Source organism: Hypanus sabinus (genome assembly GCF_030144855.1).
Source record: "Hypanus sabinus isolate sHypSab1 chromosome 24 unlocalized genomic scaffold, sHypSab1.hap1 SUPER_24_unloc_13, whole genome shotgun sequence".
Taxonomy (NCBI): Eukaryota; Metazoa; Chordata; class Chondrichthyes; order Myliobatiformes; family Dasyatidae; genus Hypanus; species Hypanus sabinus.
In genome coordinates this window covers 240,051-254,056 of record NW_026778926.1, presented here as the reverse complement: position 1 = coordinate 254,056, position 14,006 = coordinate 240,051, and positions in this window count along the sequence as shown.

Sequence of the window (14,006 nt, the reverse complement as noted above, 5' to 3'; positions counted from 1 at the left end):
CTGGAGTGTACAGGATCCTTGGTAAACAGGCTGTCAGGAGTGTACAGGATGCTTTGTGATCAGGCTGACTGTAGTGTACAGGATCCATGGTGAACAGACTGTCTGGAGTGTACAGTATCTATGGTGAACATTCTGTCTGGACTGTATAGGATCGATGGTTAATAGGCTGTCTGGAGTGTACACGATCCTTTGTGAACAGACTGTCTGGAATGTACAGTATCTATGGTGAACATTCTGTCTGGAGTGTATAGGATCGATGGTTAATAGGCTGTCTGGAGTGTACAGGATCCTTTGTGAACAGGCTGTTTGGAGTGTATAGGATCCGTGGTGAACAGGCTGTTTGGAGTGTATAGGATCCGTGGTGAACAGGCTGTCAGGAATGATTACGATCCATGGGGAACAGGTTCTCTGGAGTGTATGTGATCCATGGTGAACAGGCTGTCTGTAGTGTACAGGATCCATGGTGAACAGGTTGTCTGGAGTGTGCAGGATCCTTTGTGAACAGACTGTCTGGAGTGTACAGGATCCATGCTGAACAGGTTGTCTGGAGTGTACAGTATCTATGGTGAACATACTGTCTGGAGTGTATAGGATCGATGGTTAATAGGCTGTCTGCAGTGTACAGGATCCTTTGTGAACAGGCTGTTTGGAGTGTATAGGATCCATGGTGAACAGGCTGTCTGGATGTACGTGATCCATAGTGAACAGGCTGTCTGCAGTGTACAGGATCCTTTGTGAACAGACTGTCTGGAGTGTATAGGATCCATGGAGAACTGGCTGATTGGAGTGTCAAGGATCCATGGTGTACAGTCTGTCTGGAATGCGTAGGATTCATTGTTGAAAGGCTATCTATAGTGTATAGGATCCATGGTGAACAGGCTGTCTGGAGTGTACTGGATCCATGGTGAACAGGCTGTCTGTAGTGTACGTGATCCATGGTGAACAGGCTGTCTGTAGTGTACAGGATTCTTTGGGAACAGGCTTTCTGGAGTGTACAGGATGCATGATGAACTGGCTGTCTGGAGTGTATAGGATCCATGGTGAACAGGCTGTCTGGAGTGTACTGGATCCATGGTGAACAGGCTGTCTCGAGTGTACAGGTTCCATGGTGAACACGCTGTCTGGAATGCATAGGATTCATTGTGAAAACGCTATCTATAGTGTACAGGATCCATGGTGAACAGATTGTCTGTAGTGTACAGGATCCTTTGTGAACCGGCTGTCTGGAGTGTTTAGGATCCATGGTGAACAGGCTGTCTGGTATGTATAGGTTCCATGGTGAACAGTGTCTGGAATGTTCAGGATCCATTGTGAACAGTCTGTCTGTAGTGTACGTGATCCATGGTGAACAGGCTGTCTGTAGTGTACAGGATTCTTTGGGAACAGGCTTTCTGGAGTGTACAGGATGCATGATGAACTGGCTGTCTGGAGTGTATAGGATCCATGGTGAACAGGCTGTCTGGAGTGTACTGGATCCATGGTGAACAGGCTGTCTCGAGTGTACAGGTTCCATGGTGAACACGCTGTCTGGAATGCGTAGGATTCATTGCGAAAACGCTATCTATAGTGTACAGGATCCATGGTGAACAGCCTGTCTGCAGTGTATAGGATCCATTGTGAACAGGCTGTCTGGAGTGTACAGAATCCTTTGTGAACAGGCTGTCTGGAGTTTACTGGATCCATGGTGAACAGACTGTCTGGAGTGTACTGGATCCATGGTGAACAGGCTGTCTGGAGTTTATGTGATCCATGGTGAACAGGCTGTCTGCAGTGTACAGGATCCATTGTGAACAGGCTGTCTGGAGTGTACGTGATCCATGGTGAACAGGCTGTCTGGATGTACGTGATCCATGCTGAACAGGCTGTCTGTAGTGTACAGTATCCTTGGTAAACAGGCTGTCAGGAGTGTACAGGATGCTTTGTGAACAGGCTGTCTGGAGTGTATAGGATCCATGGAGAACTGGCTGATTGGAGTGTCAAGGATCCATGGTGTACAGTCTGTCTGGAATGCGTAGGATTCATTGTGAAAAGGCTATCTATAGTGTATAGGATCCATGGTGAACAGGCTGTCTGGAGTGTACTGGATCCATGGTGAACAGGCTGTCTGTAGTGTACGTGATCCATGGTGAACAGGCTGTCTGTAGTGTACAGGATTCTTTGGGAACAGGCTTTCTGGAGTGTACAGGATGCATGATGAACTGGCTGTCTGGAGTGTATAGGATCCATGGTGAACAGGCTGTCTGGAGTGTACTGGATCCATGGTGAACAGGCTGTCTCGAGTGTACAGGTTCCATGGTGAACACGCTGTCTGGAATGCATAGGATTCATTGTGAAAACGCTATCTATAGTGTACAGGATCCATGGTGAACAGATTGTCTGTAGTGTACAGGATCCTTTGTGAACCGGCTGTCTGGAGTGTTTAGGATCCATGGTGAACAGGCTGTCTGGTATGTATAGGTTCCATGGTGAACAGTGTTTGGAATGTTCAGGATCCATTGTGAACAGTCTGTCTGTAGTGTACGTGATCCATGGTGAACAGGCTGTCTGTAGTGTACAGGATTCTTTGGGAACAGGCTTTCTGGAGTGTACAGGATGCATGATGAACTGGCTGTCTGGAGTGTATAGGATCCATGGTGAACAGGCTGTCTGAATTGTAGAGGATCCGTGGTGAACAGGCTGTCTGGAGTGTATAGGATCCATGGTGAGCAGGCTGTCTTCAGTGTATGTGATCCATAGTGAACAGGCTGTCTGGAGTGTATAGGAGCCATGGTGAACAGGCTGTCTGGAGTGTACAGGATCCATGGTGAACAGGCTGTCTGGAGTGTATAGGATCCGTGGTGAACAGGCTGTCTGGAGTGTATAGGATCCATGGTGAGCAGGCTGTCTTCAGTGTATGTGATCCATAGTGAACAGGCTGTCTGGAGTGTATAGGAGCCATGGTGAACAGGCTGTCTGGAGTGTACAGGATCCATGGTGAACAGGCTGTCTGGAGTGTATAGGATCCGTGGTGAACAGGCTGTCAGGAATGATTAGGATCCATGGTGAACAGGTTCTCTGGAGTGTGCAGGATCCTTTGTGAACAGACTGTCTGGAGTGTACAGGATCCATGGTGAACAGACTGTCTGGAATGTACAGGATCCATGGAGAACTGGCTGATGGGAGTGTCAAGGATCCATGGTGTACCGTCTATCTGGAATGCGTAGGATTCATTGTGAAAAGGCCATCTATAGTGTATAGGATCCATGGTGAACAGGCTGTCTGGATTGTAGAGGATCCATGGTGAACAGGCTGTCTGGAGTGTACAGGATCCATGGTGAACAGTCTGTCTGGAGGGTATAGGATCCATGGTGAACAGGCTGTCTGGATTGTATAGGATCCGTGGTGAACAGGCTGTCTGGTATGTATAGGTTCCATGGTGAACAGTGTCTGGAATGTTCAGGATCCATTGTGAACATTCTGTCTGGAGTGTACAGGATCCATGGTGAACAGGCTGTCTGGAGTGTATAGGATCCGTGGTGAACAGGCTGTCTGGAGTGTATAGGATCCATGGTGAGCAGGCTGTCTTCAGTGTATGTGATCCATAGTGAACAGGCTGTCTGGAGTGTATAGGAGCCATGGTGAACAGGCTGTCTGGAGTGTACAGGATCCATGGTGAACAGGCTGTCTGGAGTGTATAGGATCCGTGGTGAACAGGCTGTCAGGAATGATTAGGATCCATGGTGAACAGGTTGTCTGGAGTGTGCAGGATCCTTTGTGAACAGACTGTCTGGAGTGTACAGGATCCATGGTGAACAGACTGTCTGGAATGTACAGGATCCATGGAGAACTGGCTGATGGGAGTGTATAGGATCCGTGGTGAACAGGCTGTCTGGAGTGTATAGGATCCATGGTGAGCAGGCTGTCTTCAGTGTATGTGATCCATAGTGAACAGGCTGTCTGGAGTGTATAGGAGCCATGGTGAACAGGCTGTCTGGAGTGTACAGGATCCATGGTGAACAGGCTGTCTGGAGTGTATAGGATCCGTGGTGAACAGGCTGTCAGGAATGATTAGGATCCATGGTGAACAGGTTGTCTGGAGTGTGCAGGATCCTTTGTGAACAGACTGTCTGGAGTGTACAGGATCCATGGTGAACAGACTGTCTGGAATGTACAGGATCCATGGTGAACAGGCTGTCTGGAGTGTATAGGATCCGTGGTGAACAGGCTGTCTGGAGTGTATAGGATCCATGGTGAGCAGGCTGTCTTCAGTGTATGTGATCCATAGTGAACAGGCTGTCTGGAGTGTATAGGAGCCATGGTGAACAGGCTGTCTGGAGTGTACAGGATCCATGGTGAACAGGCTGTCTGGAGTGTATAGGATCCGTGGTGAACAGGCTGTCAGGAATGATTAGGATCCATGGTGAACAGGTTCTCTGGAGTGTATGTGATCCATGGGGAACAGGCTGGCTGGAGTGTACAGGATCCATGGTTAACAGTGTCTGGCGTGTACAGTATCCATGGTGAACAGGTTGTCTGGAGTGTGCAGGATCCTTTGTGAACAGACTGTCTGGAGTGTACAGGATCCATGGTGAACAGACTGTCTGGAATGTACAGGATCCATGGAGAACTGGCTGATGGGAGTGTCAAGGATCCATGGTGTACCGTCTATCTGGAATGCGTAGGATTCATTGTGAAAAGGCCATCTATAGTGTATAGGATCCATGGTGAACAGGCTGTCTGGATTGTAGAGGATCCATGGTGAACAGGCTGTCTGGAGTGTACAGGATCCATGGTGAACAGTCTGTCTGGAGGGTATAGGATCCATGGTGAACAGGCTGTCTGGATTGTATAGGATCCGTGGTGAACAGGCTGTCTGGTATGTATAGGTTCCATGGTGAACAGTGTCTGGAATGTTCAGGATCCATTGTGAACATTCTGTCTGGAGTGTACAGGATCCTTTGTGAACAGGCTGCTTGGAGTGTATAGGATCCATGGTGAACAGGCTGTCTGGATGTACGTGATCCATGCTGAACAGGCTGTCTGGAGTGTACAGGATACTTTGTGAGCAGGCCGTCTGGTGTGTATGTGAGCCGTAGTGAACAGGCTGTCTGTAGTGTACAGGATCCTTTGTGATAAGGCTGTTTGGAGTGTACGTGACCCATGGTGAAGAGGCTGTCTGAAGTGTACAGGATCCTTGGTAAACAGGCTGTCAGGAGTGTACAGGATGCTTTGTGAACAGGCTTTCTGGAGTGTATAGGATCCACGGTGAACTAACTGATTGGAGTGTCAAGGATCCATGGTGAACAGACTCTCTGGAGTGTACAGTATCCATGGTGAACAGACTGTCTGGAGTGTACAGTATCTATGGTGAACATTCTGTCTGGACTGTATAGGATCGATGGTTAATAGGCTGTCTGGAGTGTACATGATCCTTTGTGAACAGACTGTCTGGAATGTACAGTATCTATGGTGAACATTCTGTCTGGAGTGTATAGGATCGATGGTTAATAGGCTGTCTGGAGTGTACAGGATCCTTTGTGAACAGGCTGTTTGGAGTGTATAGGATCCGTGGTGAACAGGCTGTTTGGAGTGTATAGGATCCGTGGTGAACAGGCTGTCAGGAATGATTACGATCCATGGGGAACAGGTTCTCTGGAGTGTATGTGATCCATGGTGAACAGGCTGTCTGTAGTGTACAGGATCCATGGTGAACAGGTTGTCTGGAGTGTGCAGGATCCTTTGTGAACAGACTGTCTGGAGTGTACAGGATCCATGCTGAACAGGTTGTCTGGAGTGTACAGTATCTATGGTGAACATACTGTCTGGAGTGTATAGGATCGATGGTTAATAGGCTGTCTGCAGTGTACAGGATCCTTTGTGAACAGGCTGTTTGGAGTGTATAGGATCCATGGTGAACAGGCTGTCTGGATGTACGTGATCCATAGTGAACAGGCTGTCTGCAGTGTACAGGATCCTTTGTGAACAGACTGTCTGGAGTGTATAGGATCCATGGAGAACTGGCTGATTGGAGTGTCAAGGATCCATGGTGTACAGTCTGTCTGGAATGCGTAGGATTCATTGTTGAAAGGCTATCTATAGTGTATAGGATCCATGGTGAACAGGCTGTCTGGAGTGTACTGGATCCATGGTGAACAGGCTGTCTGTAGTGTACGTGATCCATGGTGAACAGGCTGTCTGTAGTGTACAGGATTCTTTGGGAACAGGCTTTCTGGAGTGTACAGGATGCATGATGAACTGGCTGTCTGGAGTGTATAGGATCCATGGTGAACAGGCTGTCTGGAGTGTACTGGATCCATGGTGAACAGGCTGTCTCGAGTGTACAGGTTCCATGGTGAACACGCTGTCTGGAATGCATAGGATTCATTGTGAAAACGCTATCTATAGTGTACAGGATCCATGGTGAACAGATTGTCTGTAGTGTACAGGATCCTTTGTGAACCGGCTGTCTGGAGTGTTTAGGATCCATGGTGAACAGGCTGTCTGGTATGTATAGGTTCCATGGTGAACAGTGTCTGGAATGTTCAGGATCCATTGTGAACAGTCTGTCTGTAGTGTACGTGATCCATGGTGAACAGGCTGTCTGTAGTGTACAGGATTCTTTGGGAACAGGCTTTCTGGAGTGTACAGGATGCATGATGAACTGGCTGTCTGGAGTGTATAGGATCCATGGTGAACAGGCTGTCTGGAGTGTACTGGATCCATGGTGAACAGGCTGTCTCGAGTGTACAGGTTCCATGGTGAACACGCTGTCTGGAATGCGTAGGATTCATTGCGAAAACGCTATCTATAGTGTACAGGATCCATGGTGAACAGCCTGTCTGCAGTGTATAGGATCCATTGTGAACAGGCTGTCTGGAGTGTACAGAATCCTTTGTGAACAGGCTGTCTGGAGTTTACTGGATCCATGGTGAACAGACTGTCTGGAGTGTACTGGATCCATGGTGAACAGGCTGTCTGGAGTTTATGTGATCCATGGTGAACAGGCTGTCTGCAGTGTACAGGATCCATTGTGAACAGGCTGTCTGGAGTGTACGTGATCCATGGTGAACAGGCTGTCTGGATGTACGTGATCCATGCTGAACAGGCTGTCTGTAGTGTACAGTATCCTTGGTAAACAGGCTGTCAGGAGTGTACAGGATGCTTTGTGAACAGGCTGTCTGGAGTGTATAGGATCCATGGAGAACTGGCTGATTGGAGTGTCAAGGATCCATGGTGTACAGTCTGTCTGGAATGCGTAGGATTCATTGTGAAAAGGCTATCTATAGTGTATAGGATCCATGGTGAACAGGCTGTCTGGAGTGTACTGGATCCATGGTGAACAGGCTGTCTGTAGTGTACGTGATCCATGGTGAACAGGCTGTCTGTAGTGTACAGGATTCTTTGGGAACAGGCTTTCTGGAGTGTACAGGATGCATGATGAACTGGCTGTCTGGAGTGTATAGGATCCATGGTGAACAGGCTGTCTGGAGTGTACTGGATCCATGGTGAACAGGCTGTCTCGAGTGTACAGGTTCCATGGTGAACACGCTGTCTGGAATGCATAGGATTCATTGTGAAAACGCTATCTATAGTGTACAGGATCCATGGTGAACAGATTGTCTGTAGTGTACAGGATCCTTTGTGAACCGGCTGTCTGGAGTGTTTAGGATCCATGGTGAACAGGCTGTCTGGTATGTATAGGTTCCATGGTGAACAGTGTTTGGAATGTTCAGGATCCATTGTGAACAGTCTGTCTGTAGTGTACGTGATCCATGGTGAACAGGCTGTCTGTAGTGTACAGGATTCTTTGGGAACAGGCTTTCTGGAGTGTACAGGATGCATGATGAACTGGCTGTCTGGAGTGTATAGGATCCATGGTGAACAGGCTGTCTGGAGTGTACTGGATCCATGGTGAACAGGCTGTCTCGAGTGTACAGGTTCCATGGTGAACACGCTGTCTGGAATGCATAGGATTCATTGTGAAAACGCTATCTATAGTGTACAGGATCCATGGTGAACAGATTGTCTGTAGTGTACAGGATCCTTTGTGAACCGGCTGTCTGGAGTGTTTAGGATCCATGGTGAACAGGCTGTCTGGTATGTATAGGTTCCATGGTGAACAGTGTTTGGAATGTTCAGGATCCATTGTGAACAGTCTGTCTGTAGTGTACGTGATCCATGGTGAACAGGCTGTCTGTAGTGTACAGGATTCTTTGGGAACAGGCTTTCTGGAGTGTACAGGATGCATGATGAACTGGCTGTCTGGAGTGTATAGGATCCATGGTGAACAGGCTGTCTGGAGTGTACTGGATCCATGGTGAACAGGCTGTCTCGAGTGTACAGGTTCCATGGTGAACACGCTGTCTGGAATGTGTAGGATTCATTGTGAAAACGCTATCTATAGTGTACAGGATCCATGGTGAACAGATTGTCTGTAGTGTACAGGATCCTTTGTGATAAGGCTGTTTGGAGTGTACGTGACCCATCGTGAAGAGGCTGTCTGGAGTGTACAGCATCCATGGTGAACAGCCTGTCTGCAGTGTATAGGATCCGTTGTGAACAGGCTGTCTGGAGTGTACAGAATCCTTTGTGAACAGGCTGTCTGGAGTTTACTGGATCCATGGTGAACAGGCTGTCTGGAGTTTATGTGATCCATGGTGAACAGGCTGTCTGCAGTGTACAGGATCCATTGTGAACAGGCTGTCTGGAGTGTACTGGATCCATGGTGAACAGGCTGTCTGGAGTTTATGTGATCCATGGTGAACAGGCTGTCTGCAGTGTACAGGATCCATTGTGAACAGGCTGTCTGGAGTGTACGTGATCCATGGTGAACAGGCTGTCTGGATGTACGTGATCCATGCTGAACAGGCTGTCTGTAGTGTACAGTATCCTTGGTAAACAGGCTGTCAGGAGTGTACAGGATGCTTTGTGAACAGGCTGTCTGGAGTGTATAGGATCCATGGAGAACTGGCTGATTGGAGTGTCAAGGATCCATGGTGTACAGTCTGTCTGGAATGCGTAGGATTCATTGTGAAAAGGCTATCTATAGTGTATAGGATCCATGGTGAACAGGCTGTCTGGAGTGTACTGGATTCTTTGGGAACAGGCTTTCTGGAGTGTACAGGATGCATGATGAACTGGCTGTCTGGAGTGTATAGGATCCATGGTGAACAGGCTGTCTGGAGTGTACTGGATCCATGGTGAACAGGCTGTCTCGAGTGTACAGGTTCCATGGTGAACACGCTGTCTGGAATGCATAGGATTCATTGTGAAAACGCTATCTATAGTGTACAGGATCCATGGTGAACAGATTGTCTGTAGTGTACAGGATCCTTTGTGAACCGGCTGTCTGGAGTGTTTAGGATCCATGGTGAACAGGCTGTCTGGTATGTATAGGTTCCATGGTGAACAGTGTTTGGAATGTTCAGGATCCATTGTGAACAGTCTGTCTGTAGTGTACGTGATCCATGGTGAACAGGCTGTCTGTAGTGTACAGGATTCTTTGGGAACAGGCTTTCTGGAGTGTACAGGATGCATGATGAACTGGCTGTCTGGAGTGTATAGGATCCATGGTGAACAGGCTGTCTGGAGTGTACTGGATCCATGGTGAACAGGCTGTCTCGAGTGTACAGGTTCCATGGTGAACACGCTGTCTGGAATGTGTAGGATTCATTGTGAAAACGCTATCTATAGTGTACAGGATCCATGGTGAACAGATTGTCTGTAGTGTACAGGATCCTTTGTGATAAGGCTGTTTGGAGTGTACGTGACCCATCGTGAAGAGGCTGTCTGGAGTGTACAGCATCCATGGTGAACAGCCTGTCTGCAGTGTATAGGATCCGTTGTGAACAGGCTGTCTGGAGTGTACAGAATCCTTTGTGAACAGGCTGTCTGGAGTTTACTGGATCCATGGTGAACAGGCTGTCTGGAGTTTATGTGATCCATGGTGAACAGGCTGTCTGCAGTGTACAGGATCCATTGTGAACAGGCTGTCTGGAGTGTACGTGATCCATGGTGAACAGGCTGTCTGTAGGGTACGTGATCCATGGTGAACAGGCTGTCCTTAGTGTACAGTATTCATGGTGAACATTCTGTCTGTAGTGTACAGTATTCATGATGAACATTCTGTCTGTAGTGTACAGGATCCATGGTGAACAGGCTGTCTGGAGTGTACAGTATCCTTTGTGAACAGACTGTCTGGAGTGTACAGGATCCATGGTGAACAGACTGTCTGGAGTGTACTGGATCCATGCTGAACAGATTGTCTGTAGTGTACAGGATCCTTTGTGAACACGCTGTCTGGAATGCATAGGATTCATTGTGAAAACGCTATCTATAGTGTACAGGATCCATGGTGAACAGATTGTCTGTAGTGTACAGGATCCTTTGTGAACCGGCTGTCTGGAGTGTTTAGGATCCATGGTGAACAGGCTGTCTGGTATGTATAGGTTCCATGGTGAACAGTGTTTGGAATGTTCAGGATCCATTGTGAACAGTCTGTCTGTAGTGTACGTGATCCATGGTGAACAGGCTGTCTGTAGTGTACAGGATTCTTTGGGAACAGGCTTTCTGGAGTGTACAGGATGCATGATGAACTGGCTGTCTGGAGTGTATAGGATCCATGGTGAACAGGCTGTCTGGAGTGTACTGGATCCATGGTGAACAGGCTGTCTCGAGTGTACAGGTTCCATGGTGAACACGCTGTCTGGAATGCGTAGGATTCATTGTGAAAACGCTATCTATAGTGTACAGGATCCATGGTGAACAGATTGTCTGTAGTGTACAGGATCCTTTGTGATAAGGCTGTTTGGAGTGTACGTGACCCATCGTGAAGAGGCTGTCTGGAGTGTACAGCATCCATGGTGAACAGCCTGTCTGCAGTGTATAGGATCCGTTGTGAACAGGCTGTCTGGAGTGTACAGAATCCTTTGTGAACAGGCTGTCTGGAGTGTACTGGATCCATGGTGAACAGGCTGTCTGGAGTTTATGTGATCCATGGTGAACAGGCTGTCTGCAGTGTACAGGATCCATTGTGAACAGGCTGTCTGGAGTGTACGTGATCCATGGTGAACAGGCTGTCTGTAGTGTACGTGATCCATGGTGAACAGGCTGTCCTTAGTGTACAGTATTCATGGTGAACATTCTGTCTGTAGTGTACAGTATTCATGGTGAACATTCTGTCTGTAGTGTACAGGATCCATGGTGAACAGGCTGTCTGGAGTGTACAGTATCCTTTGTGAACAGACTGTCTAGAGTGTACAGGATCCATGGTGAACAGACTGTCTGGAGTGTACTGGATCCATGCTGAACAGATTGTCTGTAGTGTACAGGATCCTTTGTGAACCAGCTGTCTGGAGTGTTTAGGATCCATGGTGAACAGGCTGTCTGGTATGTATAGGTTCCATGGTGAACAGTATCTGGAATGTTCAGGATCCATTGTGAACAGTCTGTCTGGAGTGTACAGGATCCATGGTGAACAGGCTGTTTGGAATGTGTAGGATTCATTGTGAACAGTCTACCTGTAGTGTACAGGATCCATGGTGAACAGGCTGTCTGTAGTGTACAGGATTCATGGTGTACTGGCTGTTTGTAGTGTATATGAACTACGGTGAACAGGTTGTCCGGAGTGCATGGGATAATTTGTGAACAGTGTCTGGAGTGTACAAGATCCTTTGTGAAAAGTCTGTCTGCAGTGTACAGGATCCATGGTGAACAGGCTGTCTGTAGTGTACAGTATCTATGGTGAACATTCTGTCTGGAGTGTAAAGGATCGATGGTTAATAGGCTGTCTGGAGTGTACAGGATCCTTTGTGAACAGGCTGTCTGGAGTGTATAGGATCCATGGTGAACAGGCTGTCTGGAGTGTATAGGATCCATGGTGAACAGACTGTCTTGAGTGTCCAGGATCCTTTGTAATCAGGCTGTCTGTAGTGTACAGGATCGATGGTTAATAGGCTGTCTGGAGTGTACAGGATCCTTTGTGAACAGGCTGTTTGGAGTGTATAGGATCCATGGTGAACAGCCTGTCTGCAGTGTATAGGATCCATTGTGAACAGGCTGTCTGGAGTGTACAGAATCCTTTGTGAACAGGCTGTCTGGAGTGTACTGGATCCATGGTGAACAGGTTGTCTGGAGTGTACAGGATCCATGGTGAACGGGCTGTGTGGAGTGTACATGATCCATGGTGAACAGGCTGTCATGAGTTTATAGGATCCATGGTGAACAGGCCGTCTGGAGTGTATAGGATCCATGGTGAACAGGCCGTCAAGAGTTTATAGGATCCATGGTGAACAGGCTGTCTGAATTGTAGAGGATCCGTGGTGAACAGGCTGTCTGGAGTGTATAGGATCAATGGTGAACAGGTTGTCTGGAGTGTATAGGATTCATGGTGAACAGGCTGTCTGGAGCGTATAGGATCCATGGTGAACAGGCTGACTGGAGTGTTTAGGATCCATTGTGAACAGGTTGTCTGGAGTTCATAGGATCCATGGTCAACAGGTTGTCTCGAGTGTATAGGATTCATGGCGAACAGGCTGTCTGGTCTGTATAGGATCCATGGTGAACAGGCTGACTGGAGGTCCAGGATCCTTGGTGAACAGGCTGTCTGGAGAGTACTGGATCCTTGGTGAACTGGCTGATTGGAGTGTCAAGGATCCATGGTGAACAGACTGTCTGGAGTGTATAGGATCCATGGTGAACTGGCTGATTGGAGTGTCAAGGATCCATGGTGAACAGGCTGTCTGGAATGCGTAGGATTCATTGTGAACAGGCTGTCATGAGTTTATAGGATCCATGGTGAACAGGCTGTCTGGAGTGTACAGGATCCATGGTGAACAGGCTGTTTGGAATGTGTAGGATTCATTGTGAACAGTCTACCTGTAGTGTACAGGATCCATGGTGAACAGGCTGTCTGTAGTGTACAGGATTCATGGTGTACTGGCTGTTTGTAGTGTATATGAAGCATGGTGAACAGGTTGTCCGGAGTGCATGGGATAATTTGTGAACAGTGTCTGGAGTGTACATGATCCTTTGTGAACAGGCTGTTTGGAGTGTACAGGATCCATGGTGAACAGGCTGTCTGGAGTGTATAGGATCCGTGGTGAACAGGCTGTCAGGAATGATTAGGATCCATGGTGAACAGGTTCTCTGGAGTGTATGTGATCCATGGGGAACAGGCTGGCTGGAGTGTACAGGATCCATGGTTAACAGTGTCTGGAATGTACAGGATCCATGGAGAACTGGCTGATTGGAGTGTCAAGGATCCATGGTGTACCGTCTATCTGGAATGCGTAGGATTCATTGTGAAAAGGCCATCTATAGTGTATAGGATCCATGGTGAACAGGCTGTCTGGATTGTAGAGGATCCGTGGTGAACAGGCTGTCTGGAGTTTATAGGATCCATGGTGAACAGGCTGTCTGGACTGTATAGGATCCATGGTGAACAGGCTGACTGGTATGTATAGGTTCCATGGTGAACAGTGTCTGGAATGTTCAGGATCCATTGTGAACATTCTGTCTGGAGTGTGCAGGATCCTTTGTGAACAGGCTGTTTGGAGTGTATAGGATCCATGGTGAACAGGCTGTCTGGAGTGTATAGGATCCGTGGTGAACAGGCTGTCAGGAATGATTAGGATCCATGGTGAACAGGTTCTCTGGAGTGCATGTGATCCATGGTGAACAGGCTGTCTGGAATGCGTAGGATTCATTGTGAACAGGCTGTCATGAGTTTATAGGATCCATGGTGAACAGGCTGTCTGGATTGTAGAGGATCCGTGGTGAACAGGCTGTCTGGAGTGTATAGGATCCGTGGTGAACAGGCTGTCTGGACTGTATAGGATCCATGGTGAACAGGCTGTCAGGTATGTATAGGTTCCATGGTGAACAGTGTCTGGAATGTTCAGGATCCATTGTGAACAGTCTGTCTGGAGTGTACAGGATCCATGGTGAACAGGCTGTTTGGAATGTGTAGGATTCATTGTGAACAGTCTACCTGTAGTGTACAGGATCCATGGTGAACAGGCTGTCTG